General features: G+C 36.6%; 1 protein-coding gene across 11 annotated transcripts in view; it reads right to left on the bottom strand.

Annotated features, from left to right (window-relative positions):
- The window catches only part of LOC107219769 (potassium channel subfamily T member 2), a 170,721-nt gene that overhangs the window by 91,133 nt on the left and 52,588 nt on the right, over positions 1-27,000 (bottom strand). The window contains exons 1-2 of one of the 11 annotated variants that reach the window (XM_046732158.1): positions 11,371-11,429; positions 8,889-9,616 (exon numbers count right to left, since the gene is read on the bottom strand). The exons of the other annotated variants lie outside the window; for them this stretch is intronic. The gene's annotated coding sequence lies outside the window, so the exon portion shown is untranslated. Of the gene's footprint in view, positions 1-8,888; positions 9,617-11,370; positions 11,430-27,000 lie in introns of those variants that run through there. 11 annotated transcript variants of the gene reach the window in all.

Here is a 27,000-nt window from a genome sequence, read left to right as displayed (position 1 = left end):
TGTATTCTAAAAGAATCCGCGGCAAAGTTTTTCAAACTTTTACCGTTTCCGGTTTCAAAGTAAAGCGTATTGAATTTATCCAAGGAATACGCAAGAATAAAAATAAATTTTTACCCTCATTTTGCTTCAAAACTTCCAAGTTTCCTGAGGTCGAGATTATTTGTTTCCCTTCTATTTTACGATAAATTAAACGCGTTTTAAAACACTTCTCACAAATTTTCCAGCAAAATGTAAAAAAATAACTTTACAACCGATGTGGATACAGGTTATCGTCAAAATATGTACCTATATCAATACTCCAGACTTAATTATACCCACTAGGTATAGTAATATTTGAAGCTCAAATATATAGAGTAAATATTCGCCGGACTAATTGTAAGAAAGAAGATGAAACGAATGAATACTTCGACAATCATGGTGTAAATTCAAGTATCATAATTGAAGAAGAAAAAAGGGAGAGGGTGAGAGAGAAAAAAAAAATGTCTCGCGAGCTACTCGACACGAAGCTCGAGCGAATTAGCGTGCTGTTGCGAAAATCTTGTCGCGCTTGGAGCGAGGCAGCTTTTATTCCAACCCCATAATTCGTGGTTTAAGCCGAATATTGTAGTCTCGCCGCGGGTGAGATCCTCCCTTATATATTTTTTTTGATAATGTCAAACGGGCGTCGATGTGTCGTATCATTATACATGCACAGGTAGATCGACGTGGCTTCTGCAACGTCAGCGACTCAGTCGACGGTGAATTTTATGTATATGTATAATATACATATGTACACGTAACTCATGCACCGAGCACTTTATATCGGAATATGCAAATATTGTCACCATTAGGGGTGGCCATGTATGTATTTATATATGTATGTATGTATGTACCAACCATCGAACCCGATTTTCACCCCAGGCTCGGGATTGATCTAATTTCTCCCTTCGCCGAGGCCTCGCGTCCTCAAGACTGCCTCTGGAATTTTGAACCTCCACTAGCAGAGAGTGACGCTAATCATCGCAGTCTTAACCTGCGGGGGGAAAGGCAAAACTGAATAACAACGGTGCTGCGGGTTGAAGAGACGTGTGACAGGGTGTTCAATCGGGTGGAATTACACTGTGGCGATTCAAGAGATACGCGGTGAAGCGATTGGACGCGGATAAGGGACGGGGTTGAAATTCCGAATTTTAAAAGCTCCGAATTTTTTGGTCGTGAAACTTAAAAGAAGGAAAACGAAACCCGACGATCGCAATTCCGAAAGTGCGAAAATGAGAAAATCTAAAAATCCGAAACGTCGAAATTCCGAATGATCGAAGATTTTCAGTTACGTGAATTTTTTACTTGGTGGAATTTCACCAGTTTGATCTTTTTTTGTTTTGAATTTTTTATATTTTTACGTTCGTAATTCTGGTTATTCGGATTTTCGGGTTTTCTAATTTTTTACACCCATTAGTTGAGTAAACTATGCTGTGTGAGTAGATTTTAACTTTCGGAATTTTGCTCCATTGAAACTTTATTTTTCGGAATTTCGCTCTATCGGAACTTGAATTTTCGGAATCTTGCATTTCGGCATTTTTAGCCGTCGGATTTCCGACGATTCGAAACTTTGTCGTTTCTCCAAAGTTTGATTTCTTTACCCCAAGTCTCGCCACGAAATAATTTGGAATCAGGAGCTTTCGGAGCTTCATCCTCACCCCACGATAACAATTATCGAAAGATTTCTTTCTGCTCTCTGATTCGAATTCAGTGAATGCTTTGTGTCTCCTTCTCTATTTACGTCCCCCTTCTTTTTCTTCTTTTGCTTATTATTGTTAGTATTTTCTACAGAGAGAATATTCAGGACTGTTTCACTCTTGACTAAAAGTGCCCGATTAATCTCACATGAATAAGAATTATGTATGTGGTGGCTCGCGCGGTCCGAAGAGAAAAAAATCAGATCTACCGATGCCCAGCCACGAGTTTATAAATTTTCGTCAACTTTACACCAGCGCTACTCTTCCGTCCGTTTCATTCGTCGTTGACAATCAAACGAAGAGTAATACGGGCGCGGTTATCACAACACGAGGATTCCCGGCTTTGCTTTGAGTTGATAATATGAGTGAGTAGAAAGAATATTTCACGGCTAAAACGCGCGCGATCAAAGGGACCGATGATGGTGTGTTTCAGAATTTTTACAACGCAATCAAGATAAATTTTTCATCATATAATAATTTTTTTCCTTCATCGTACGTTCGCTCGTTCCTCGTATTTTTCTGCAACATTCGGTTTTCGTCGAGTAAAAATCAGTCCCTTCCTTTAACTTCACCCTCGAAAGTTTCGCGGTGTCTTATTTTACAATTTTCATACCTCAATATCGGAATCTGATAAAAAAAAAAAAAAACATGAGATTTTCATAGTTTTTCTCGTTCGAATTTTTGAAAATTTCTTTCAAATCAGTGACACATATTAGCTTGCATCTTGTTCGAATTTCCTCAGCTTGGTTTCAATCGCATACAAGAAATGAACGTTGTTCAACTTGTGTTCACAATTGTTGTTTCGAATAACGTCCATTTCTTTCCCCCAGCTTCCAAGCTTTCGATTAATTCAGCTGATCGATCCTCAAACGTAGATCGCTTCGCTCGATCCGTTCGACGATGTTCGGCCACCGCGCGTTTTTATCTTCGGAATGGGGGGGGGGGGGGGGGGGAGAAATCGTGAGAGACCCGGAGCTATGGGGGTTAATCTTTCCATCAGGCAGAATCGACTTTGGCACGAGGCCGGACGAAGAGCCGTTCGACCCCCATTGATATACCTGGAGAGAAGTGAGGGGGGGGTAAAACCCCTCGTGGTTCTAACGGAAAAGGGTTTACCGCAGCGAGATATACGGAGGCAATTTGTGTCCATGATGCGGGGATACAAAGACCCTATTCTCCACGGTCCGCATGGAACACGATGGCGAACGAGCCAGCCTCTGGGAAAATGCCTTCGTTAAACTATCTTGCTCGACTGAAAAGATGCCGCGGAACATTTCGTTCGGCCCTTCTCGAGTCGTTGGTGAAAAGTGTGGAATTCCTCGTTGGAAGAGCTCCCTGAACGTCGCTTAGAGCTTTTCGGCTCTGAAGAAAAAAATCAACTAGCTGCAACTGCGCGGTTATGTGTTTTTGATTTATACGGTGTGGGGTTGAAAAGTGTCGAAAGCACCGAAATCCGAATTCTTTTCTGGCGAAACTTGACGTAAAGAAATGAAACTTTGGAGAAACAACAAAATTTCGAATGAACCGAAACCCGACGTTCAAACTTTCGAAAGCAAAAAATGTCGAAAGGGCGTAAATCCGACGAGTCAAAGTTCCGAAAGTGTGAAAATGAGGACACTCAAAAATCCGAAACATCGAAATTCCGAATGATCGAAGACTTTCGGCTACGGGAATTTCTGGCTTGGTGAAATTTCACCACTTTGATCTTTCTTTGTTTTCGATTTTCGAATCCTGGTAATTCTAATTTACAGTCTTTCTGATTTTATACGACGACACGTCGAGAAAATTACGCTGTACGAGTATATTTTAATTTTTGGAATTTTATTCTATCGAAACTTTGCTTTATCGTAACTTGAATTTTCGGAATCTTGCATTTCGGAACTTTGACCCATCGGGTTTTCAACCATTCGAAACTTTGTTGTTTCGTAAATGTTTTATTTCTCAACTTCCAGTTCCGCCACCAAATCATTCGAAATTTGGCGTTTTCGGAACTTTTCAAATCTGGAACTCCAGCCCCGCCCCAAAATCGTACTTTATTTCATTTCGCCGATTTGCATCAGTGACGAGTCTTTCTCCGAGCTTTTTCGATACGATTAAACTTTCGTTCATACCAATTCGCCCCAAGCTTTTCTACAGATTGAAAAAGAGCTGCAGGGATTCTCTCCGGGTTGTGATTAGAACAGGTTTGCAGGACAAAGTCGAATCGCATCGATCCTTGCTAGCGATAAGCCGTTGAAAAAAGGCGCCTGCTTCCTCCGACGGGGTTTAAATGCACTTTTGTTCCTCGACTTGGGGCTCGTTGAAAAAACGAGATCAAATATTCCGAACACCGTTAAAGCTTTGTACCTACTCTTTGCGATGCAAACACTTGACAGCTAATTTGACATGAAAATGTTAGGTAAGTGTACCGACGAGCTCGTAATGAGAGTTTTTACTTATTTAAACGGTGACCTGACTACACACTGTTTCAGAAGCAAATAACGTACCTAAACTCCTGAAATGTTATACAGCGTTTGACCCGAGACGCGATGCTTTTTCGAACGTACAGTTTTAATATTTCGACTAAAATTCTGGTATTAATTAATCTTTAACAAAAAAAGCGAGGAAATTTCATCGTTCAAAGCATCGCTTTGTGACTTGTATTTACAGATATTTTATTCATCATTGGTATGAAAAAAATTTACGAGGTACCGATTTTACGTGAAAATTGTTACGTCCTTTCATGGTTATAATTATACACAAGCAACTTCTTCGAAGGGTAATTCAATCTCGGTATAAAAACCCGACTGTGGACGAGCTCAGCTTCGGATATAATTCTCATTTCAATCTGTCGGTGGGCTGTAACCATGGAATCGATTTTAATCTAAGGGAGGAACTCCATTGTCCATCGTATCGGCTCAGGCTGGACATTCAACCGAGATTTATAACCTGGCTAAATTAACTTGCCAAGATCCAGAGAATAAGGCATTCAAACAAGGAATTTTACAAATCCAGTGTGAATATTTCAAGTAAAAGGCAATGGGAAGTTATTTGTTGTTAGAATATGAAATTTTCACTTCGACGAAATGAAACGTATCGAGTAGGTTTGATCGATGCGATAAAAATAACAACAACAAGAACAATAATGATAATTGATGAGATTCCCCGAGTACTGAAACGCGTTCAAACCATCCACAAGTTACAAGAGGCGATGAAAGAGCGAGTTGAGAAACTTTCAAGATGAATTATTTCGCTCAGCGTTGTTAAATTGATGTACTTGTCGGGGAGTTTTTAAACTTGCGTACATACTAAATAACACATTGAGTATATTTTTACGGTTGTACTTCAAAGTTACTCATACCAATCTTATTTTCTCGTATCTGCAGGCTCCAGTGATCATTGTATAACAAGGAAACACTTGCTAATCCTAAACAAATTCCTGTTTACCGAGTATGGTATAAGTTGTATGTGCCATAATGCGTCCGTGCACTTTTCTTCTCTCGTACCAGTATTCAATTAAGTACTACCGATAAACTCGATCAATTTTATGTAAGTTTTAGGAAAGTTCTTTCGAAGATGTCATATACGAAACTAACCTGAAAGGATGAAAATTGATCGATTGAGGAATACGAATTGAAGAAGATTTTTTTTGGAAGTTCTATGAAACGGATGAATTTCAAGCAAAATTTGATCAGACGCACGAGGTATCACGTATCTTCCCCTATTTCATTTTCCGCAAACAAATCTTGACCGGAAGTCCACATTTCCGAGCCATGATGCAATGTGCTTTCAACAAAGGGATCTTGGACTTTATTATCAGTGGTTAAAGCTGCATGGGAAATGAGCCGTGCAGAGATACGGCAGCTCGAGTAAAGCCGTAAGTCACGAGAGTGGGAGCGAAAGAGAGACGTAAAAAGGTCCCAAAGGTGTTCCGATACACTCGTTTTTTGATTGTCTTCAAGGTTTGATGGGTGTGGTAGTTGGACGAAGGTTATACGAGTACATAATTATATATTTTCGGTTGTCCATAAAGTTAAACATGGTTAACAGCGAAGGTAACTCAACTCCCCGCCCCGGGTAACAACGGGTGGTTTTCATTTAATTGGTTAATTAAACTTGGGTTAACTCCGAGGGGAAAAGGACGTTGCATAATTCAAGGTAGAATAAAGCGCAAAGCATGAAGTCATAAAGCGTAAAATTATATCTCAAGAGTTTGGAACAGTTTTAACTCGGAATACTTCCTACATAGGATATTGTACTTACGCGTGGTTGTTCGCCTTTTATGTTGTAGACAATACCGTCAGTTTTGAAAGGAGGTTACACGCACGTTGGTACGTATAACGGGAAATGGGAAATGGGAAAGAATTTCAAGGCGTGACATATGTATAAGCTACGCGAGTGCGCGAGTGATTTATTCAGAGGGGGTCGTAAAACTCGATTGCGGGTCGCGAGTCCTTTCGGAACGATTTTGCTAACCACCCGGATCTGGTTAAGCTCGGCAATTGAACTCGTTGCGAAAATGTTTCCATCGTTTGCATTTATCTCACCCTTATACATATACACGAAATCGGAATGAGTTATGCCTCAGGGTTAAGTGTCCTCCCTCAACGAGGAAGCAAACACTCGGTGATATCAGGGGTTTGAATAACGCGGGTACAGAAAAGGAAATGGTGAAAATATGGCGGAGCGAGTGTCTCGGCTTAGCTGTGTTTATCCTGTGAAAGGACTCCTTAGATGTGACCCGAGGAGACGAGGAAAAGATGAAGAAAAAAGTCGAAATTGTACGAACACTTTCCTCGCTGTTCGAACCTATGCTCAACTAGATGTCAATGCGTATGAACAAGTGGAATAAATTGATTCGGAGTCATTGTTACATACTTCACAAGAATTAGTCTAGTACTGCAGATGCAGCTCCGGAAGCAATGAACGATGTACTAAATTTCTCACCAAATTTAAATGCATCATAGTCCCCGAGACGTAAATGATTGATAAGAACCATCGATCAATTAACCTTTCATCACAAAAGGCAACCAAATGTTGAGCTTGTGATATAACGTTTTATAATCGATCTGGACGATGGTCTTCCGCTACTCAATGTGACTTGACAAAACTGTCATAAAATGTGAACTCTACCTTACATAAACATGTGAATCCATTCGTCGAACAAACTCTTCCAGTCGTACGGTTTGCAGCATTAATACCGGATGAAATTTCACCTCCACCACATGCCAAGCTATCATGCCTAGCCACCGTCTGAGTGGCTGATATGAGTATACATTTGGCACCGAGTGGATGGATGAGGGATTTTCGACCGCGGCATTAACGTTGCTTACCCTTCGCTGATGTGCTCCATTATCTGCAGCGACAACATTGCTAAATCCCTAACGAAGCTGTTAGGTTTCGTTCCGAGCACGAATAGTCTCCGCGAGTCTGTCTAACAATGGTGACTTGATCATCATTGGACGTATTCGACAAACCGTTCGAAAACCGTAATAATCGCGTACCGTACTCCATGCATGCAATGTCGATAATAGTACTCGCAGTCTTCTGAAGAAGTTGCAGGACGTTACACGAGGATTGGACTGATGCAAGTCAAGACCCAAGCCTAGTCAGACCAAACCTGTGCCTTTTCCTCGGCATTGATCACTACTGACAAAGTCGCACGTCGAATAAGGATCTGATGGTAGAACGATGATCACTAGCTATCAAAGTCCGCGCGCCAGATTGAACTAAATGAGAACTCTCATATCGCTCCGAGTGAGTAGCTTTGTCTCCAAAAATTGTCGTTTTTTTTCGGATGTCTGTTGATTTACTACTCCGCAGTTGTTCTTGATCCGATGGCGGAAGAGGTCGGAGAAAAAGGTCTGAAAATGTCTCAATCCCCGGAGAGTATCCGCAATAAAAGTGGAGGCTTGCATGTGTCTGCAGACGCGGAATCACCGCGGAGGTTAAGAGCGGTTCGGGGGTTGGTTTCAAGTGGTTTTCTCGCGAGTAAGGCACTCGGCCCAAGCTTTGTTCCAAGAGGGTTACATAAGAGAGAGGCTGCGGTCCTTCCTGACGTGGCGTTTTCGTACGTAACGGTACTGTAACAGGGTTAGGTATGCACACAATGCGGAGCAACTTCTTCTCGATCACGGATTCCCTCTCCCCCCCCCCCCCCCTGAATTTCCCCACGAGTAATTGATTATGCCTGCTTTCCGCACTCTCTTCTCCGCCCCATTCACCGAGACTTTGACGCTACGAAGAGTGTTTTGTCCCGCCCGTGCAACGCTCCTCTGCTCATTGTCAGCTTCATCCCGCTTCAACCGGCGAATCAAAGCACGGTCGGGAATGTCGAAAAGTCTATTTCCTATTATTTAGGAGGAACCTGATTTTCCACCTCGGTTTAAATCACTCGTAATGTTTTTACGCTCAAGGATGCTATCACCGAAAGATATTGCACGTCGCTGCTGATGACGAAGGGCAATTGAACAAGTGAGTTTCCTAAGCTGAAAGTATAAGAAGTTCTTTCAAAGAGAGAATTTCTCATCATTGGGACCCGGATTAATAAGTGAATTCATATTTTTTATTTAAATCATTTTCATTCGTTGTCTGGTTTTCTATATAAATTATGACGTTTGGAGCCATAAAATGCAGTTTCTATTTTCCAATTTTTTAGTTTTTCAATACATGTTTATCCGAGCCCTACACGTCATCAGTCTCTTTTACTTTGCATGGACAGGCCAATGGTTCAGCGTTATAAACGATATGTGAAACATCGTTAGATTTGTCAATAATTTAAACGTGAACGAAAACCTTGCGGGGTACGGATAAAAATTTAATCAGGAATATCGAGGACGCGACAGTTTCACGTAATCGTACAGTTAATTTACCCGATTAGGCGTTAACGTCTTCACTTTGATACTTGGAAATCAATCGTTACATTCAATTGCTCAGTGGAATAAAATAACTGATCCAAGTTATACGACCGAATTAGAGATATTCGAACGAGACGTGCAACATGCTTTAAAAACGGGTGCATGCGATATGCGAGCGAAGAAGAGAAACAAGAGAAATAAAACGAAAAAGAAGAAGAAGATATTTAAAAATGTTATAATTAACACCAACTTACACTGGAAACACATTTCGTGCAACATGTAGATAGGTAGGTATTATATGAAGTCTGTTTCTTTCTGAACTCTGGACATTAAATACCTGCTTATAGATGTGTATGGATAATTTGTTCACTTTGTAAAACTTGCAGTAGACGTATTAGAGATGTTGTGAGATAAAGTATCTTGTGTTTTTATTTATTTTTTTTGTTTTGGTTCTTTTTTCGTCCGTTTAGAAAAATAATTACTTAACCGATTTAGCAATTCGCAACAATCACTCGTACAATATAGCGTTTAGATTTAAAAGCAGAGAGCAGCCTTGTTTTTGTAGGTTTAATTCAATGTAATTTGTACGTGTCGTAACGACGGATCGGTCGAAATTTTTTTATAACATTTATATATCTTTGTGTATTATAGTATATGCATAGATCACTCTGAAGATAGTGTTAGTCGTAGGTTTAACTAGTTTTACAAAGTTTATAAAATACCTTAGTTTCACCTATTACAGGTTTAATTGACTAATTACGTTCAGTTTGAATAATTTGATAAAATGGCCCCTTCGAAGTTTTTAACAAACTATCGTTAAAATATTGGTCGTTAAATATGTCGATTATAAAAAGGCTCAACAGTGAATTAGATTTACATTCTTGCTATAATTGTTCTCCCGGTAATTTCACACCTTTTCTTTTCCACTTGCCTAGTTTATATCAAATTTATCATTTCCTCGCCATTTCGTTTGAAATCAATTAATTTCACACAGTCGTTTTACGATTATGCGGATGTTGATTTAATTATGCCTCTGCAGTCGGTCGGTTGAAATTATATTATTATCTAAAAATTATCATTATCCTTCTCATTATTATTACCAACATTTTTATTATTCAAATTAAAATTTAACAAGGAATTTTTCACCTAAGAAATTTCTCAAAGTTTCCGCAGTACGATTCTACCTATTTTAATGACAGTGGCAGATGTGGACGACGTGTTAAACCCAAAAAATAATTGACATTCACGTCCGAAGCAGGATCATCGAGTCAAATTTCAAGGATCAAGGTTCCGGTACCGCTGCTGCACAAGTCGGCGCATTTCCCGGGTTCGTGACCTGGCGGAGAATAAGGTAAGATCTTAAGAGGCCCTTGGTGAAAGACGAGAAAACAAGAGACGAGAACATCGCGAGAGAAGGAAGATTTCGCTTCTCTTCCTTTCGAGACGGAACGACGCTGTAATTTTCAGGACTTTTATTAGACCGACACCACGGGTCGTTTGAACTCGGGCTGACTCGAAAGTTCTGGCGCTTTTGGTTTGTTTGTGCAAAAGTGTTCCCTGAGGTTTAAATATTCAGAGTTTTTATTTTTTTTTATTTTTTTTTTTCTCATTCGTAATCGGATAACGTGATATTCGGATTTGTGCGTCGAGTTTTCAAAAATTAAATGGTTTTTTCAAGAAAATTCTTTTCCTGCCGGAGAGTTAATAAGTATTTGGATGGAAAATCAATCGAGGACGGTGAAAAATATCGGAAGACTGGCATCGGTCGGTGGAAAGATGAAAATAAAAAAAAAAAAAAAAATCACAATTAATTATGTACGCTCCATCGATCTGTTTCTTCCGTGTCCAAAAATTATTTTGCCATGTATTGCGAGCGTTATAAATTTTCATTGAAAAAAATCTCGTTCACTCCTCGAGAACGGAAAAGGTGTACACACACTTTATGGCGTATACATCGGTGGTGTAAGGAAATTTCATCAGAAATTCTGATGCGATCGTTGATTTGTTTTTTTTTTTTTTTTTTTTTTGAGAAAAGAAAACTGAAAAAAACCGTGGCCGCGTACGTATTTTTTCTTGATTTATTGAAGGCAAGTCATTATACTGTCTCAAATGTGAGTCTTTGTTCTTTAATTCCATTGTTTTATTCTCTTCTTTCCACTTCTAGCCTAACGACGCTTTGTAGTATGAAAAGTAACAGAGTACGTCCGTATGACACAAGTAAAAAGAAATAAAGAAAAGTGAAGGATCAAGCAAGTTCAAAAACAAGATTCGAGTTTCTCATCGACGAGGCTAGGAAACTTTCATCTACATGTTCAATATATTTTCGTAGAATCATGACGTCGTGTCGTTATGAATAAAAAAAAAAAAAAAAAAAAATCAATCAGAAATAAACAAAGTAGAATTAATAATAGAACATCAAAAAAAGTAAGGCTTTAATAAGTATCGTTGGCTTATTTGCATATTACGTACAGGCAAAGTGGCTTCCACGTTCGAAAAACAAATATTTCTCAATTTATTTCGCGTTCATAATGTCAGCGTGTATAAAATGACTTTGCAATTTTTCTTCTACGTCTAAAAAAAACGAAAATAATTCTAAATCTCACAAGCAATTTTTTGCAATTTCATTGATTATTTTATTATGTATAGTATGCGGTCTTAATTGGTTGAGTGTTTGTAGATAGTTGAAAAAAAAATACATATATATATTTGTATGTATACATATAGAAGTGTGAACTATTTTTATTTAAGAAAAAATTTATTCATCCTATTTATACGCGTATAAAATTTTTTCGCGCAAAGAAGCAATTTTTTCTCGTTACCTTTTTGATTCGGCAAATTTGACGGGATATTTATGCGAGTCCCGAATACGTATAAATGCTAATTGTTTTTTCATCGTCTCAATTCAATTACTTCTCGAGATTCAATCTCGTTCATGGACCAAGGATTTCTCGTTCAACACTCCGGCCGAACTCCTCCGTTTTCCTCCTTCACCCTTTCCTCTTTCTCCTCATCGCCAGCCATCAACTTTCAAGACTGATTTCCCGTGGGCCACAGTTCGATTTATAGGTCTCGAATCATTCGGAAATTTCGCGTAAATCTTGTTTTTTTTTTTTTTTTTTTCTTTTCTTTATTACAAAATCGAACAAATTCGATTCATCATATGCCGTATCCTGTGAATTTATCCTATCTGTTGACTTGTTACAATCAGCCACACATCACTGTGAGACGTAGGAAAGTAATGCAGCAAGAAGAAGACAAAAAGAAAACGACATTAAAAATGATATGCGAAAAATTGATTACCTTGCGGAAAAATGCATCTAGAACAAAGAATATATGCAGATCGTAATAATTTGGTTGCTTGTTTGTTCAATAGTTTGATTGTTACTTTGTTTGTTTGTTTGTTTTTTGTTTTTTTTTTTTTCCAACAACAAATTGAAATATCCCGATTTAGAAACATTTGGACAAATGTTTTTTTTTTTTTTTAGCGAGCTTCTGTTTCATCACCGATTTACAAGTTCTATCGAGAATTTTCCCATACAAATTTCCGACTTTTCACGTAATTTCACGTGCCGAAATCGACTGATATTTGACAGATTTTCACGTAATCCCGATGACTTTACACAAAATAGGTCAAATATATGATGGTTTATTTTTTCGATACCTGCCGACTATTCTGCCTCATTTCATTCTGCGCTTATATCTCCGTAAAAAAAAAAGTTAAAGACAAAGTGAAAAAGCATCGTCAGCCTATTTCACGTATCGAGCAACAGCCGACGTATGCGCAATATGCGTTTGGGTTGATGGCTTAAAACGTACATCGAGGGTAGGATTTGGAGGATATTTCGTCGGAACCCCCTTTTCGACGTTTCGTAGTTTTGCCCTTTGAGTTTTCAACTCCAGAAAGCTGTAGGCATTTAATCTACCGTTGATGCACTCTTGTAGAGGATTTTAAAACATGTGAGCTTCGAAATGAAAGTCGCGCGCAACGACGAGAAGAATTATTTCTGTATTTTTTTTCCTCATCGTAAGAAACAATTTCGCTTTTGTTCTTTTTCTTTTTTTTCTCTTTTCACGAAGTAACAAATCGCTTTAATCGAATTCAAGTGAATTTTACCGGTCTTACGAAATTATTTCATACACTCGCGGTGCTAAAGAATTAACGGGCGTTATGAATGCCGCGTTTTTATTCGGCGAATTTACATTAAAATTATCAGAAAGAAAAGAAAGAAGACTGAGAAATTCAACAAAAATTATTTACTGCCCTTTACAGTTGTTGGTTTTTTTTTTTTTTTTTTTTTTTTTGCACACAGTAAAAGTGAAACTAAATTGGAACAAGTGTAACATACCGTATTTATTTCTTAGCAAGTTTTTCGACGTTTTTTTCATCGCCAACATTGCTTTGCCGCGATGAAAATGAACCCGTGTGAAAAAAAGGCGAACGCGACAGGAAAATGGCGATAAAGATAAACGCGCGATATGAAAGATGAGGGTTCCTTTTAGTGGAATTGTCCGTTCGCGAATCTGCGGAGATTCTGAAAACCCATTTAATCGATCGTTAATCGTGATTTATCGTGACGAGTCACGAAACGGTCATCGCTATCTAATTTTATGACCGATTCGTTTCCGAAATTTGATCGGTGATAAATTTCGTGCGCGATAATTTCCGATATATTTCATGACTGCGTAATCAATCCTTTCCTCTGATAAATTTCACGTGATAATTATTAAAACCGCGTATAAAATAAAACCAATAAAAAAAAAAAAAAAAAAAGTTCACACGTATTTCGACAGTATTCTTTAGCAATATAATTTTCATAACAAATTAGAACGAGCACGGAATTTCGCAAATGCTATTCCGCACCAGAAAATTACACCTTTTTGTCCATGTAATATTTACTCCGCTTGTTTATACGTCGTGGAAAAATTTCACATTCTCGACCTAATAAGGAAGTGAAAGAAACGTGATGAAAAAAGATGGAAAAATCCGGGCTGCATTACGGCAAGAAGGTAATTCAAGTGATGCAAGCTAAGAATGAAGTTCCTCAAGTGCGGCTACCCGACGACAAATTGGTCCTCAAACTAGCCTCAATTCCTGTTTTCACTTGACTTTTTCGCAAAAAATTTTTCACTCTGCAGCAGATTGAGGAACGAATCCTTATCTTCGGAAGATGAATAATTCTGTTCCGAAGGATTATTATTTGTATTATTATCATCGTTGTTGTTATTATTATTATTATTATTATTATTATTGCACGAGGGCTTTCTATTCATCTTTCAGCGTTGATCGGATTAGGATTGGGTTATTCCCGAGTTCAATTGATGTAAATTGACTACCGTAAAAAGGATCACCGCTACGTCAAATACCAAATGGTGCCGGAAATACGGGAGTGAATTTTAATTCGCTCGAGACTTCTTTTTCGCCTCAGCAGCCAAAACCACCGGATCAATTCTCTCCTCAACCTTGTGAATTTTTAAACAACGGACGGAATCGAGAGAGTTCAAAGCGTGATCAATTACACATATCATCGTCAATCGATCATTCAATCATTTAAAATTCGTTCGTGATAACGATTCGAAATACCCGTAACGTAAATCAATCTGAAATTTTTTTTTTTCAATTTCACAAAGCAATTCTCACCATTGTACAATAAATGAAGTTTCCCCATCCCTCTGTCGTCAAAAAAAAAAAAAAAAATGATAGAAGTACAGAGGTTTTTATGTAGAAAATCGAATTTTCAAAGTTTTTTACTTTCCTGAAATGAAACGATAATAATTTCAATTAATAATATATGTACATGTAATCGATATACCCGATAGTATAGATTATTCAAAGTTTTAGATACAGTGAGAAAAATTTCATTTGTTACAGTAACTAGAAAAATTCCGTAAAACAGGTATCGTTAAGAGAAACTGTTTGAATATTGTTGGGATTACAAAAAAACGAGGTACGCCTAACCATTTTGCGCTATCGTCGATCCTTTTTTGGTTATTGCAACCCAAAATCAGTTTGTGAGGTTTACTCTACTTTTTTAGTCAAACAAGGCTTTAACGTCAATTTATTCTTGCACAAGCGTTAAATTTTCGCAACGGTTGCAAGAAAATACAGCAGCAGTGACCGTAATGAGAAAGAATAGTAACGGATGCTAGAATTTCTGGCAACAGCTGTGAAACTAATTTTCATTTTCTACCTAGAACTATATTTTTGGATTGTGGTAAAAAATGAAAATAGTCAAGGACTGAGCTGAACTCAGTTTGTCGGAATTAGAAAATAAAATGAAATTCCAATCGGTATTTTTTTTTTTTTTTCTTTGGTACACCACATTATACGTGTCTACGAGTAATTAGGGGAGTATAAACGGGTGTAAAATATTGCGATAATGAAGCCATTCGCGAAGACGATCGGGTCGATTTAGCTCCGGATTAGCCGGATCGGTTTTCCAAGATTCTCGACTATCGAAGAAGTTCGTCCCGCGTTTGTCGCGGCAGCGCGGCTTCTCGTACCGAATACCCGCCAATTTGAAGTATCAAATTACAAACTGCCTCGTGTTGGCAATTCGAAGACGGTAATTTAACCCTGCGAGAGAACTTAAGTCACGAGGATGATCAACTTTTTCATGATAACGTTGATTAATTTGAAAACAGACTTTCAGACTTTATGAATCTTGGTCCAAAATATGTGGATGCGTGTTGGAAGTGAATGTTTTTGAAAGCCCAAAAAAAAGATGCAGGTAGGCAAAAATGAATCATTTTTTCTTAAACAATTACCGGATAGTCGAACTGAGTATATTGATTAATTATGTTAAAATTGTTCAGATTCTTTACACAAGCTACGAAGATCTCTTTGAAAATAGGCAAACAAAAATTGAGAACTATTATAGATTCGTAAAGAGAAACTACTTAGACGTTCATCACTTGTTACACATTATTCAAATCGCTTGGAAATTGTTGTGAATCAATCAAATTGCTCGACTTCGCTGTACGATTATTAATTTCATTCGAAAGACTATTTTCTACAAACTCACTGCGACAGATTTTTCATTTTCAGTTTTTCCGTAGTTAATTCAATTGCAATTCATTGATCATAGTCAACGCATCGTTGCAGCCTCATTGAGTTGTATATACAACGATGTCAAAGTTTCAAAAGAGAAAAAAAATCTTTTATAAAGATTTTAATGCAAGACAGTTTAGTTCGTGATATTTAATGATTTCGTACTTCTATTTATGAAATCGACCACATATTATCAATAATAATAGTTTTAAAAAATAACGTTACAATGATAAAGTATTAAAAATCTTTGCGGAACTTGATTTCTGATACATAATTCACCTTACAACACGGTGAAAGAATATTCAAGGATAAATTCTAAGGCACCACACGAAGTCTATTCAATTATTAATACTTCCTGCATTTCCGAGCAAAGAAGCTTACCGAGGATAACATCCTTAATCCAAGGCTTGCAGTTGAATTAGCAAAAGCTGCGGTAAGCACGCCGTTTCCTATTTCTGCAGTGTTCACTTTATACCTAATTCAGACATCCATATTATATTTATGATACCTGCCTTGTATGTGTTGAGAATTTCGATGCGAAACAAAGAAAAAACGAAAAAAAAAAAAACAAAATATATATTTGCACAAAACGTAACTCTGAAAGTGTGGAAATCAAAGTGTTTACTTTTACGTCATTTGCATCGTTTTGTATTTTCAATTTCACGATTTAGCAAATTCAAAAATTTTGATTTTGAAGTATAGAATTAAATGACAGGTATCTAATAAGTAGGCGAATGAATGATAAACGACTAAATTTCTTTCGAAATGGATTAAAGATTCAGGTTACGCGGAAGAAACTTTCTGCATATAAATTGTATGAAAGATTCACGATGAGAAACATTCGTCGCCGGTTCTTGCGAATATGGAATATTGAACGAATATCCTCTCAAAATTACTGACCATGGAAAAAACTTCTACAAATAAATCCCCACGACTGAGTTTTACACACCGAAAAGTTTTGGCCCAAAAATGGGGTGAATTTTTTAAAGCACTTTATATACACTCACGATCGTTGAGTAGCTTCGTTCTTTCAAACTCGCTTTTGGCATGAGAAAAAGTTTGTTTCTATCCGAAATTCAGTTGGAAACGCGAAGCCAAACTCTCGTAATCTATTCCATCGCATAAAATTTTACCGATCGATTGTATTATATTTAAATCGATGGCAAATTCGTAGAACAAGTTGATTTCTTTGGACATTAAAGTTTTCTGAAAGCTGATCGGAAATTAGAATATTTTTCGAAATTCCGTTTCGACCCTACGCAAATTATAAAAATATGTTTATACAAAAATAGAAAAAGAAAACAAACCCGCTTATATGTTTAACATCGTCGTATTCAAGCGTTTATTTCTCGTATCAGACAATCTTCACTTTAATTATTAATTCATAACGAATGCAACACTTGCAGAGAAGAGAGTAGTAAAGACTCAGAGCGAAACGGGACGATGGACTTTTCTTATTTGCCACGAAGAGAAAATTCAGTCCACTGATATTCCGCATTGACTCTGACGAAATATGAATAATTATACAGCCTTGATGGTGTTTCAATTATCTTGCAAGGAAAAAGTAAACGAACTACATACTTTCCTGCAATTTAAAAAAGATTATAAATGAATAAATAGATAAAAGTTAACTCGTTACGATCGTTCATCCAACACTCAGAAAAATTTTTAGTTCCGGTTACCGCTCAGTCCTTAAATATTTTCATTTTTTACCACAATCGAAAAATATAGTTCCATTTAGAAAATGAAAATTAGTTTTCTAGCTGTTACCGGAAAGTCTAGTATCCGTTGTTATTCTTTCTCATTACGATCGCTCTTGCTATACATTCTTGCAACTGTTGCGAAAACTTAACGCTTGTGCAACGATGAATTGACGTTAAAGCCTTGTTTAACTAAAAAAGTAGATTAAACCTCATAAACTGATTTTGCCTTGCAATTGCCAAAAAAGGATCGACGATAGCGCAAAATGGTTAAGCGTGCCGCGTTGTTCGTAATTCTAACAATATTCAAAACAGTTTTTTAACGATACCTGTTTTACGAAATTTTTCTAGTTACCGTAACAAATGAAATTTGTCTCAGTGAAGAGAATTTTTTGAGATGAATAAATGCGTGAAAATTACTGCTCGAAACAACAGGCAAATATTTTCGAGGTTTGTTGGAAACCAGGAATATATTCGCGGTTAAAAAGTGATATTGTGATAGAGGAAATACGAATATGCGGTATCAGAAAAAGAGCCATAAATGGCCGGAAACGATGTCGTAAATCCGTTCGGTAGAGAGGACGGAAAACCGAGGCCAGAAAATATATATTTGATGGAAAGTATTCGAATACGGTCCGTAAACGGATCACAAGGAGGCCTAAGAATTCATATTTATTGAAGTGTGCATAAAAAAATTTGAATTCGCAATGTCTGTTTATCATTTTTTATTCTTATACATTTGGGAGCAAAAGGCATCGAATTAAAATTAACTAGTTCTCATCATAATCAATAAAATTATTGCTGCAAACTTTTTTTTGTAACTTCAAAACGGTTAAAAACGGAAACACGAACTTAGCATTCGCACAGTTTTTAGTATAATTTATTACCTACATTATCCTTTTATCCGAAAGGGTAATAACGATAAAAAAGTGTTTGCTATAGTAAAGTTATTGGATTTTTACTGCTGGAGTTAAAAAGTGGAGAAAGCACCGTTTTGCAAAGATCGTATAATTTTTGTTCAAGAATTAATCTCTGTCGGATTGGCGCAGACATTTTTTCAACGAATTACATAAGCAATATACGGATCAAAAGTAAGGAAAGGAACAATAATAATAACAATAATAATATTAATTGGTACGTCAATGTAATACTCGTCGAATCTTGAAAATTTCATCGACTGTTTATAGTCAGCGGAAGGAATTAAAATTATCTTCAAAAAAATCAAAACTATTAAAATTATCGCGTATCGGAGCTTTTACCTCTGAAAAAGAAAAAAGATGATGTGCAATTTGGTTTAGAATTGCGCGGAGATTTTGCTCTGCCCTCCCCTTATAGGAGTGAAAAGAAAAAAAAAAAAATGTCAAGCCATTAGCGAGGTATTTTATGAATAATGGAAATAGCGTGACGTCAAGCGACTCAAGTTGAAATTTTAATAACAGCTTATTAGATGAAAAGTTATTCTATTTCCTGTTCCTGAAATCTGCGAAGTGGACAAAAATCGGCAAGAAATTTTCGAGACATTTTGACAAACTAAGCTGATTCAGAGATAACCAGACACGGTTTTTTCTTTTTTACTTTTTTCCTCTTCGTATTTTCTAAAATTATACAAATTAATAATCGCATGGCGCCGAGCTTTCTGCACAGAGTGGCATTTTCGCTATTTCACACCTATTGTTGCCGGTTAATCAGTATTTTCGCTGCGTCCTTTGACGTTATAACGGTTTGATCAGCAACCAATTTCCTGTCTGTCACCTACGGGGATGTTTCCGCTTTTGGAACTGAGAACGCGTCGCGAAACTGTGATATTTTTTCGAAAATATGAAATTTATACCGTTAAAAAATTACTCATAATTTGTAATCAGCCATTTGTTAGTATTTACGTTTCACCGAAATAATTTCCGATATTTAACCTGCATTTGATGTTTTTTGGCAATAAATTATATTGCGGGGGTTAGTCGGTTGTATTAATAAAATGAAAATTTGAAAAATTGAGAGGCATCAAAATGCGATAAAAATTAATCAGGTGCCTTGTACGATTATTTCTTCTATTAATTACTTATTGTTCTTCTACATCTCGGCTCAAAAACCGAATGAACCTTGCTCGATTTCATTTTACCGTAAACCGATTGAAAATTTTCGCAAGGACGCTACCGTGAATTACGCATGAGCGAAAATTGAATTCTGAAACGTTGAAAAAGAGTGCGAAAAGTATCGAATAAAGAGGAAACCGTTCCAAATCACATACTGGACGTGAAGGTATCATCGGAACGAAAAACAGATTGCATTGGACGGAGTTCGATTCAATTTCCTCCCTGTAACCACTTTTATTGGGAAGGGATGGCGATGGAGAGAAAATAAAGAATCGAATAAAAAACAATGGAAAGTTTCATTTCTTCCAAATTTAATTGCGTCTAAGATTTTCCACCATGCAACTATTAACTTGGCACCAACCAGTCCGGATTTATTGACACTGAACTAAATCGGAGAAGTTAATCATGGATTTAACGTACGCCTGATTTCAATATTACAAACGTTTCAAAAGATTTCAGGGAATTCAAAAGATTACAGAGATTGCGGGGATTTCAAAAGATTAAAAAAAATTACAGATGATTTCAAGAGATTTCAGACGATATCAAAAGGTTGATAGAGACTTCAGATGATTTCAAACATATATCGAAGATTTCAAAGACTTCAAAATATTTCAAGTAATTACAAATAATTTCGTAGGATTTCAGGAGATTTCTAAGAGTCTTAAATGATTGCAAGTGATTTCTAATGATTTTACGGGATTTCACAAGATTTCAAAAGATTGTAAATGATTTCAAGAGATTTTAAACGATTTCAAAAGATTCCAGAAGATTTCAGTGAATTTTACGAGATTCCAGAAAGTTTCAGATGATTTCAAGAGATTTCAAAGATTTCGAGAGACTTCGCAAGATTCACGGAAAGGTATTACGCCAGATTTCAGGAACGATTAACCCTTCGACCGAATCCCACTTCGCGAATTCGAATATCTCTACCTTAAGCGAAAACGTGTTCGACAAAGGGCTGAAATTAGTAAGGACGGTCAAAGGGTTTGCACTGTTCAGGCAGCGAGCGTGTATCAATGTGTCATACGCATTTATCACCCGATTACATGCAATTATCCCCCCCGTCCTTTGATTCGATTCAGGGAAATTATACGGTGAGCATTTCGTGCAAAATTGGAATAACTTTCGATCCTAGTTTAATCTCCGATTTGATCCACGGTCGTCTATTTAAAAACACATCATTCGCCGAATTCTGTAAAAAGGGCTCGAATTTCCCTTAGCTTTTTACTTCTTTTATTAAAATCAAATACTGTTATAATAATAATAATGTAGAACATCTTCCGTTGATTAAATGTGCCACTTTTGACCCGCGGTCAAAATTGGTGTCAATATTATTTCTTCCCCCCATTTGTCCAATGAATTTTCACGAATATTATTTAACAAACACGGATTTCATGATTCACGTTTTCTAATTATTACACAGTCACTTTACCTAGTTCAGAATTATACGTACGAGCTTATCGAATATTTATGAAAGAGCGAATCAAACGGAGTGGCATTTTTTTTTTTTTTTTGTCACACACATACACGTATGTGTATGTATATGTATATACCACTGATAATTGGAAATTTGATTCTCATCGTGATTCACACTTCTACGTACATAAATATACATACATACATACATATGCATGTGAATATGTACAGGCTGATCGTGTGTCTATAAACCAATCACTTCTGGAGCTCAAAGAGAAAATTACTTCAAATTCAATCAACGCTCGTGTCTACCTGCCTGGTTATCGCAGATATATTGCACAAATTGTACAGTCATCTGCAGTTGTTGTGCTGTCCCATTAAATTATAGTTCACAGGTTAAACCCAATTTTTCATGTTTTTCGTTAAAATTAAATAGCAGATATTACACATAAACGAGGAATTACACGAAAAATCGACTAATCACCAGCCATTTATTTTCACTAGTCGTAATTTCTAACAGTGTTTTTGCTACGATACAGCGCTTGAGTATTTTCGCACAGAGAAAAAAAAGTTTCGTAAAAGTACAAGTTTGTTAAAAAAATTTGAATATTTATAACATTGGATTTGAATGAATCTTAATCCAAATAGAATAAAATCTTCACACTTTCAATTCGAACAATATTCGAACCGTTGTTCTAACGACTTAACGCGTTTACCGGAATTTTCAATTAACCATAAAAAAAAAAACCAAAAACGATTCTAATCGAAATTTTTCTCAGTGCGATTTCAGCTCCCAACGTTAATAGGCAGTAAAATGATCGTAAAATATATTCGGTCGATCGGGTGTCTAATTGTGATCCCAGTACACGGCTGGCCTAATAGCGCGTAATTATTTAGGCTGCGTAGCAATTGGATGTAAGTCACGGGTATTTAATATCTGCAAGAAGCGATCAGTTTACGTATCAGACACACCGATGAACACCGTGCATGCTGAAATTCAAACGCCGGATAGGCAGTCGATCTTTCGTAGTTTGTATGCGTCCGCGATTTCACGGGTAAAATTGTTATTCTAAGCACGACTCGAACATACGTTTCAAAGCATAAACGGAACTCGTCTCACGTTTTTTTTCACACGCATAAAAACGTGTAATACGCATATGCATACACGGGTTTATGGATTTTGCAAAAACTTCCGTCGTCACCTGCAGCCTCGCGTTCCTCGCGAATTTTTACAAATTTTATAATTTATAAAATTATTCCCGCAAGTCATTTTCTTTCTTTTCGCAGTTTACCGACATTTTCGTACGTGACTCCAAAAGTTCAATTTGTTTTTTTTTTTTTTTTTTCAACACGTAAAGTTGATAACAAAAAGTACCGCACAGCTTAATTCTTTTTTTTTTCCCATCATGATTTTATTCGTAAATTTTTCGTTCTCAAGCACCAAAATTCAGGGAAAAACATCGTATGAACAAAAAAAAAAATTTTTTTTTCCAAATAATGTGACAAATACTTAGACTACGAGTATGCATCTAGCAAAAATATCGATTCACGTCAAATCAATCTCGACACACGTCAAGAATTCCAGGATTTGTATCCTGTAAAGAAAGCAGATGAAAGAAAAGGAAATGAAAGAGATGTCTGGGAGGCGAGGCGAGGCGAGATGAGATGAGACGAGATGAAAGGAATTGACTGACGTATCGCATCATCGAATATACACTGAGAGAAATTTTTAGTTCCGGTTACCGCTCGGTCCTTGACTATTTTCATTTTTTACCACAATCGAAAAATATAGTTCTAGGTAGAAAATGAAAATTAGTTTTCTAGCTGTTACCAAAAAGTCTAGTATCCGTTGCTATTCGTTCTCATTACGATCACTCTTGCTATATTTTCTTGCAACTGTTGCAAAAATTTAACGCTCGTGCAACGATAAATTGACGTTAAAGCCTTGTTTAACTAAAAAAAGTAGAGTAAACCGAATGAACTGATTTTGCGTCGCCATTAGCAAAAAAGAATCGACAATAGCGCAAAATGTTTACGCGAACCGCGTTTTTCGTAATTCCAACAATATTTAAACAGTTTTTTTAACCACACCTGTTTTACTGAATTTTTCTACTTGTTATAAGATATGAAATTTTCCTCAGTGTACGTACATACAATTCACTAGATCGAAGTTAGCGACGTAAATGTAACGAAATATTGAAATTAAAATCATTGTTTTGAAAATTTAGAACGACTTTAAAGGAGTTTAATTTTTCAAATCTGAGTAGACTTTGGTTTTTAAACTAACAGATCACTCAATCTGAGACGATCCTACAGTTGCGGGATAACGAGTTTACATCAACGTTACGAACTTCACTCTTTACTATCCGGCTATCTAAGCGCGGCATCATTCGGCCTGTTAATCTCGATATCGGAAATACGAGGTCGGTCATTCGATGATATCCAGGCATTCCTTGCGAGTAAAGGGTCGGTTGACGTGAATCGACTCGAAGGTTTGAACCCTCCGAGCGCCCTCGTGATGAAGCTTTATTGCCGAAAAATACCTAAACTCAAGCCGTGAGCCGCCTTTTAAGCAATTTGTTACCATTAGTGATCTCGGCTCCCGTAAATCCTGAAATATTTTATTCCTCGTACCGGCGTTGTACGGATAATTCCACGAGGGTGGAAAAATTCCGGGCTAAACTTCGTTTTTCGATTCAGAATATCGAGTGGAATGAAATGAAATCTCCAAGACGACAGGATTCGGGTTGGAAAAGAATTGCAAATTCGTTTGACAGCGGGAGGGAGAAAATAAAGTATCGAGTATTCGTTTCTTATTTCTTTCGATTATTATAATTATTCCCTCATGACATTGCGTGGTTCGCGTGTTCGTTGACCTCATATTTTCTTTTTACACCGTCGATTGTCAACAAGGTATTGTGATAATCGAATTTAATTCGATTGATTTTTTTCAGTTATCGCCGAATATCCTCAACATTCGCTTTTTTTACTTTCAGGAGGAACCGCGTGATAATTAAAAAGGTGAAGAATATTCTTTTTTCGCAAGTGTCGATGTAATTGAGCCAATTATACACGATATCAAAGCATCGGGACTTGATTAAAGACGACGCCGAGAGATATGGTGAAGAGAATTAGAGAGTTAAAATTATAGACTCGATATCTCGTTATACGTAGCTATGTAATACATAGGCAATACATATATATATATATATATTTTCCCGACTCTGTGTATAACGCCGTATTTACACCAGCGAGTAACTATTTGCGGTATAATTATCTCCGATTGTATAATCAAGGAAGAAGTTCCGCGAAGGGGAAAATCTTATCGTCAAACAGAAAATTCAAATCAAACCTCATCTTAATTACTTCAGCGTTTAGATTTATAACTTGTATAATACATACGTACGTACATATTGGGATGTTTCAGAGATAAATAATTAACGATTTTTCACCGTCGTACCCTCTAAAAAGTTTCTTTCGGTTAAAAGAAAGATTCCGCGAAAAGATGAGCGTTCTACGTTACGAGGAAGATCACGCTCGTTTGATTTTTCAATTTTGATCAAACTTTTTTGAAGTTGCGAAGAAAGACGTTGCAGCACTTCAATTAGTATTTCTATACTGACATTTACGTTCAACCCAAAGATCACGATCCGTAACACGAAGATGTATCAGCCGGGTATCTTATTCTCCTAAATTGAAAGTTTACATTAAATTATAACCGTTTTATGAGATTTAATTAATAGTGAAAAAGTCGTCGAATACGCTTCTCAAACATCAACCGGAGACTTGACATCACAATTGTGGCTCTCCTTTGTGACGTAAATTGATATTACGATTGACGTAAGCGATAGAAAAGATTTTTTATTCACGATAGTTCATGAATTCAAAATAACGTATAAAAGTGAAAAATCAACTGAGCGCAATCTTCCATATAACGTGGAACGCTGATATTTTGAAAGAATCTTTCTTTTGACCTGAACAAACTTTTTAGGGGGTGCTACGGTGGAAAATTGCAAATAACTTTTTTCTGAAACACCCTGACGCATGTGCGTAATGTGTATTGAACGTATAAATTACACAACTCGACAATTGAGCCGTTGCGCAACGTCGTTCGTTCCTTGATCGATATTATACAATGTGACGTAAAAAATTTCACAGAAATCGTATCTTCAGCGGCCGGACTTAGAGAGGGATGACGTATTTTATTTTTTTACTGTCTATAAAAATGGTTTATGATATGAGTATTTTAACAGAGATCCGGGAAAATGTGACGAGAATAAAAATGAGATCAATTATCGAGACCTAAAATGTATTGAAATGACGTATAACAGGACGTGAAAAAAGAATTCATCGATCGATAAACAGTAACGATTGTCGCTATTTTTTCCTAAACTTTATTACACGAATCGTAAATTTTTCGCTTCACGATACGGCCATTCTATAATTGAGATATTTCGATTTGTGTCATTCCGTTATTTTTGTTAGTGAATTTCATTTTTGCACAGTGGTTTTGTTTAGGGTGAAATTTTTACCAGATAAAAAACCTGATCAGTGAACGAGGGGTGAAAAATTGATCTTGAATCTATTCGAAGCTAATCGCGAATTATTATTTTTTTACCTAAATACAATCCTTATTTAATTTAGTTAACAATTGCAGAAAGGCTGACGAAAAATCAGGTATAATATGTTATTCTTCTATAATTATATGCGTCATAATCGCGTATATTTTACATACATAAAACAATAAAGTATAACAGGAGTGTTTAATCGTTAATAAAAAAATAAAACCAAAATTCATTCTGTTTATTTACTTTTAATTTTGCATCCTGTGGGCTTACTTCACTCAGTCTTAAGGCGAATCATATTAATTTACGTTATTGAATTCACCCCGCGTTGTATATAATATAATACACAAACGAGCCAATTATGTAAATTTAACGAAGAAGTTGTACAAACTTTGACAAATTTCCACCTGTTGAATTCTTATGTAAAACAATTCCGTACCTCGATACACATCCACATATAATTCACGTGTATTTATGTATATATATACTTACGGACATATACTTATGTGTAAATAATACATGTGTGTAAATAGATTTACCGCGCATTTGAAAGTAATTTATGTATATTTTTTTTTCTTTTACTGTCGGTGAAAAATTGTAACACTCGTAATCTGCGTTGCAAAGATTTAACAAATGGCAGTAGACTTAAAAGAATTAGCCCCGTAATCGATACGTAAGAAAATAGGCTAGAAACCAGAAAAAATTAAGAAAGCTCGTGTAATGAAAAAACGAAACTAAACGGTGCGGTTCTTTGTGTTTTTGTTAACATTTTTTCGAAATTTGTAATCGTATTTTAGTTTACTTTACACGGAGAAAATAGAGAGAGAAATAGAGATAGATAAATAGAGAGATAGACAGAGATGGACGTGAGAGAGAGGTCGACGGAGGTCAGCGAGGGTCAGGCTGGAGGCAGAAATGCAATTTAATTCAAGGATCAACGCGGATCGAAGTCAAATAAGTTGGAGAGGTCAGTCAGAGCGGGGTTCAGGTTTCTAGAAGCAGGCGGGTTCACGGAAGTTGAGAAGATGAACGACGAGCCGAGCAAATAGAAAGAAGAATAAAGCTTTTAAAAGCTGTGAGCAAATTGTGAAAAAAAATGAATAAATACCAAAAGAGCTGGCCGTTTGTCGGCCATCGAACTTCCCGTTTTCACACCGCAGGTTCCAAGTTCATAGAGAAAAATAAAGAAGAATAACCAATTCGAATTTCGAACTACAAATTCAGATTCGTGATTAACGATTTTAAAGCCCTCGGATATCATATTACGTGAAAGCATGACGATTTTTTTTATTTTGAATCACTGTAATACATCCATCATTACAAATGTTGGAAGTCTGACCTTGGATTTTTTATCACCGATCCAAAAAACTTCCGCCTACCAATTTTTACCAGAATCGGAATATATTTAGACTTTTTTTTGTTGTTAGTTTTTTTTCTCGGCTTATTGAATACGCCAAATTTAAATTTCGCAAATCTGAGCTTAGATTCGTGATTAGCGACGCAAAAAACCTATCGGTACCAAATTTCATTCAAATCCATTCATCCATTCTCGAGATATCGTCATTTTTATTTGACATTTTGGAATTTTGTTATTTAAATAGTCGAAAAATTACCCAATCGATCAGAGCCA

This window comes from Neodiprion lecontei, chromosome 2 (genome assembly GCF_021901455.1).
Source record: "Neodiprion lecontei isolate iyNeoLeco1 chromosome 2, iyNeoLeco1.1, whole genome shotgun sequence".
Taxonomy (NCBI): Eukaryota; Metazoa; Arthropoda; class Insecta; order Hymenoptera; family Diprionidae; genus Neodiprion; species Neodiprion lecontei.
This window is presented reverse-complemented; position numbering and strand designations above follow the sequence as displayed.